The 5,159-nt window shown below is 42.7% G+C and overlaps 1 non-coding gene across 1 annotated transcript; it reads left to right on the top strand.

Moving 5' to 3' along the window:
* Positions 1-4,769: 4,769 nt before the first annotated feature.
* Positions 4,770-4,850, top strand: LOC127679497 (small nucleolar RNA SNORD96 family). The gene has a single exon (XR_007976802.1). It is a non-coding gene; the product is annotated as a small nucleolar RNA SNORD96 family (small nucleolar RNA).
* The last annotated feature ends 309 nt before the right edge of the window (positions 4,851-5,159 follow it).

The following is a 5,159-nucleotide window of genomic DNA, read 5'->3' as shown; positions in this document are numbered from 1 at the left end:
AGAGAAGACACTAAGGACCGCAAAACAAACCAGGTGATTATCATCACAGTTGACTGCCTATCAGAACTTATGGTGAGACCCTATTGTTGGCCCTGAGGTTCTTCTTCAAGGCACCACATGCTCTGGTCACAAGACACAGAAAACTCAACCTGAAACTGTGGTGGAAACTTCCCCTGCTGACCGTCCGTCCAGTGCCGGACGGTGTTATATAAGCTACTGAGAGAAAACCTGTCAACACTCTGATTCAGGTACAGACTTTACATGCTATGCCATTATCCAGACAAGCAAGATGAATCCTGTGGTACAAAAGTAGCAAGCCTGTTAGGGAAGGAAGCAAATGCTTTCTGATTAGATTTAAGGTCTTCCCCCACCAGAGGCAATCATATCCAATACTGTAAATTTGGAAAAAAAAAAAAAAAAAAACCAAGGTTGAAAAATGTCATAGGTCCTAATGGGAAAACTACTATCTCCATGTTAGCTTTTATTGTCAGCTTGACCCAAGCTAAAGTCAAATGGAAGAAGAACCTCAATTGAGAAAATGCCTCCATCACCCTGGCCTGTAGGCAAGTCTGCGGGATATTTTCTTAATTAATGATTGATGGGGAAGGTCCAGTCCACTGTAGGCAGTGCCACACCTGGGCAGGTGGTCCTGAGTTATATAAGAAAGCGGGTTGCACAAACTAGGAACAAGTCAAAAAGTGGGGTCCCTCCATGTCCCCTACTTTAGGTTCTGCCTCCAGTTCCTGTCCTGACTTCCCTACATGATATACTACAACTGCAAGCCGAAATTAACCCTTTCCTCCCCGAGTTGTTTGGTTGTGATGTTTGTCACAGCAGTGGAAACCTGGTTGTGGTGGTGTGAATGAAAATAGCCCCCATGGGCTTATACAGGTCTATGCTGAGCCCCTAGCTGATGAACTATTTGGAAAAGATCAGAAAGTGTAACCTTGTAGGTGGAGGTGTGTCACTGGAAATGGGTTTTGAAAAGGCCACACCAGGCCCCATGACTCACTCTTTGCCTGCTACCCACGGAAGCTTTCAGCTTCTTCTCCAGCACCACACCTGCCTGCATGCCGCCATGTTCTCTGACATGATGATGAGTGACTAACCCCCTGAAACTATAAACAAGAACTCAATTAAATGGTTTCTTTTATGAGAATTGACTTGGCCATGGTGTCTTTTCACAGCAATGGAATAGTGAGTAAGACATTAGTTAAGACAGCTTTTGCTAATGTTTTGCTAAATGAACATGATATGCCTGTCGCATTGCCTTCTGATTAACTAAGCTCATGTCCGTGGAACAGTGCTACTATCTGCTGCAGTAAGAAAGCTCTCCTCTTTGCAGTGGATTGCAGAGACTCTATATTAATTACTTTTTTATTGCTGTGATATGATGCAATGGTGAAGGCAACTTATAGAAGAAAGGGCTTATTTGGGGTTTATGGCCTCAGAGGGTTAGAGTTCACGACGGTAGAGCAGAGGAAACAGGCAGCATACAGCTAGAGCAGCAGCTGAGAGCTCACATCCCTAATACCAAGCAGGAAACTGGGGCCTAATTCAAAATATCATGAGTCTTTTTGAAACATCAGAGCCTGCACCCAGTAACATACTTCCTCCAACAAGACCGTACCTCCTCATCCTTCCCAAGCAACTCCACCAACTGGGAACCAACTATTCAAATGTGTGTGCCTCTGGGGGACCATTTTCATTCCACCACAGGCTCATGACTGTGTGCTTGGAAGAGGTAAGTGTTGAATGCTCAGCTCTAAATGAAGCATCTATATCAGTTCTCCAGAGCTCAGGGACCATCACAGAAGAGAGCCCATGATGAATGTAAGAGACTGAGGGTGAGGTGGAGTGTTGGAAAGCACTGACTTCAGAGCATGGCGTGGTCCCAGCACTCTCCAACTCACAAAAGCTGTGGTTACCCATACAAAACCTGAGAAGGATTGGATCAATGACATCCTATCAGAGAGGGAGAATGGATTTACGAGGCCTACCCCCCCTTCTACAGAATGACAGGCAGTTCTGGTTGCTAAAGAAAGGAAAGAGATTTTTTTCTTGGTGTAACCACTGATAAGGTACCCATGCTCCTGATAACATCTCATTTGTGCTCTACTAAGCAGCCTTAATGAAACTCATTAGGTCACAAAAAAAAGACCTGACAGTAGAAGGGATTAGTTAGGAAAGGGAAGTGGGTCTCCAGGAGTAGGAGGGGTCAGACAGGGTAATGGGGTATCTAGCTGGTCATTTGCTACTTTGTGGGTTCTTTTTTTCTTCCACTCTTCTCCACCCTTTTCCTACCCTTTCAAGCCCCTAACTCTAGATAAGAGAGGAAAAAGGATGGAGAGGAAAGAGATCCCTGAATAAAGTCAGGGGCCAGAAACTGGTGACATTATCGTTAGACTACTTCCTGCCATTTAGGAGCATTGAGTTCCTTGGAGCAAGTTTGATCTTTGAAGTCAGGCTCTCTAATTTCTTCTTGTTTCTTTTCACACAACTATTCAACAAACTGTGACTGATAACAATGAACACAAAGAACCAGCAATCTACCTCAGGATCCTAACATTTATATACCATGCATATGAAACGTCCTCAGAATTACAAATATCACACAATATCAGAAACCATCTGCAGCTGGCAAAATCACGTCTGCTAGAGCACGAGGCAAATCACAGTCAGCTGTGGCAGACAGTCTGAGGAAGCCTTACATCCCCATCCCTGGGGTTAAAACAAAAGCACATTCTTATTGCTGTGTTTTTTAAGGAACCAAAATTCTACAGGTCTAAATATGTTATACACATGAACAGAAATGACATACTTAATGTATAAATAATATATGCTAATAAAGTGTAGAATAATAATAATTTATTAATCATGTATGTTTTCACTTCTAGTTCTTCAAAACGTTCACGGTCCATCAGTCAAACATCCAGACAAGGGTAAGTTATTAAATGCAGTCACCTGTGATAGTTGACACACTTTTACTCATTTAAAAACAAAAATTGTTAACTCATATAAAAACCAAATGGGATGGCCTTTAATCCCAGCTCTGGAGACAAACAGATCTCTGAGTTTGAGGACAGCCTGGTTTATATAGTAAGTTCTAGGACAGACATGGCTATATCATGAAACCCTGTTTTTAAAAAAAAAATTCACATTTTAAATTTTATGTTATGCACATGGAATGTAAGAGGATGAATATATTTTATTTAACACTACATTAGCTTGTTTTAGACACTAAACATTTACTCATATGGTTTATGAGCCTCCCTTTATATTCTTTGCTCTGGGCCCTGAAAATATTACAGATAACAAACTGCTAAGAACAATGTTAATAAAGCAAAATATAATATCTATTCAATAATACAGAGTACATCTATAAATAGGATCCATACAGATTTCAATAAGACACTTAAAACAGGATTTAGAGCCAAATTTGTTAGGGTTCAAGTCTTGGCTTACCAGGCAGGTATGAGACCTTATGATTTTTTTAGCTCTTTTTGCCTCCATTTCTTTATCTGAAAATAAGGAAATAATAGGAAACTTCTAAGACAAGGTCTCGTGCAGCCTAGACTGGTCTAGAACTTGCTAATGTAGTCAAGGCTGGCCTGGAATCCCTGATTTCCCTGTGTCATCTCTAGAGTACCAGGATACAGATGTGCACCAAACTCAGTTAAAAGATTAACTGGGATTAAAAGAGTCAACGCAGGTTGTCAGAAGGTAAGAGCCCAGCAGGTAAGGGAATTCACTGCCAATCCGACAAACTGAGTTCAATCCACAGGATGAATCCCACAGGATAGAAGGAGAAAAATCAATTCCCGTAAGTTGTCCTCTGGCCTCCGCATGAGTGAGCACTGTGGAACATTCACTCACACACACACACACACACACACACACACTAAGGATGATTCTTTAAAAATAAATACATAAATAAGGCGATACATCTGAGCACAGTGCTACAGTCTATAGTCCAAGCACTCTGGAAGCTAAACCAGGAAGAATTTTTAACTAAAAGCCAACCTAGGCTATACAGAAAGATCCTGTTTTCAGAAAAACAAAAATTAGGGAAGGGGATCAGGACTGAAGGGCCCTTCTTGGCTAACATTGTAACTCTGGGGCCAGCTGTCCAAACAAAAACAAAAACAACCTTTTTTTTTCTCCGCAGGGTCGTGGTGGCAGCCGCTGCGGCGTTTGGCTCTCTGAGCTATCCGGTGCCATCCTCGTCGCTGCGGCGACACTCGCATCAGCTGCAGCCATGACCGAGCAGATGACCCTTCGTGGGACCCTTAAGGGCCATAATGGATGGGTAACACAGATCGCCACCACACCGCAATTCCCGGACATGATCCTGTCGGCGTCTCGGGATAAGACCATCATCATGTGGAAGCTGACCAGGGATGAGACCAACTATGGCATACCACAGCGTGCTCTGCGAGGTCACTCCCACTTTGTTAGTGATGTTGTTATCTCCTCCGATGGTCAGTTTGCCCTCTCAGGCTCCTGGGATGGAACACTGCGCCTCTGGGATCTCACAACGCAAGTAGCTGCTTTGGGACCTTGGGGGAAGGTGGGCAAAATTGAAGTAGATCCCCCCCCCCCCCCCCCGCCGTGTGGTCTCCCCTTCGAAACTGGTCCTTCTGTACAGGGTGAAGCAACATTTTTGGGGTGTTTGGCTTCCCTTGGAGCTGCTTTTATAAACTGGGTGCCCTATTAAGTGTCTCATCTTGTAAGTTGTCTTAGATGGGCATTTGGCAGATGTAATAGAGGATCCTAGTGATGACAGGAAGACATTGTCAACCAATCCCCACAAGGGAATGAGGACATGTCCTGCAATTCTGAATAGGTTCTCAAAGAATAAAAAAAAAAAAAAAAAAAAAAAAAAAAAAAAAAAAAAAAACTTAAAAGGGGAAATAAACTAGGAAAAAAAATAAATCAATATCTTAACCTATGCTCAATGGAACAAAGAGAAACACATGATAAAATGTGAGATTCCAATTCTGTTTCTCAGAGATGCAAAATTATAGATTTGGGTACAGTCTGGGCCAGCAGATAAAGGACTGGGAGAGAAAGAATGGCCCCCACGGGTTGTCCCCACACTTACACAGAGGGAAAGTTGATCATGTGCCTGAGGATGGAAACTTAAGATAAAGACTAAA

The sequence above is a fragment of the Apodemus sylvaticus genome, chromosome 2 (genome assembly GCF_947179515.1).
Source record: "Apodemus sylvaticus chromosome 2, mApoSyl1.1, whole genome shotgun sequence".
Lineage (NCBI taxonomy): Eukaryota > Metazoa > Chordata > Mammalia > Rodentia > Muridae > Apodemus > Apodemus sylvaticus.
Note: the sequence above shows the minus strand (reverse complement) of the source record. Positions and strands in the feature narration are given on the sequence as shown.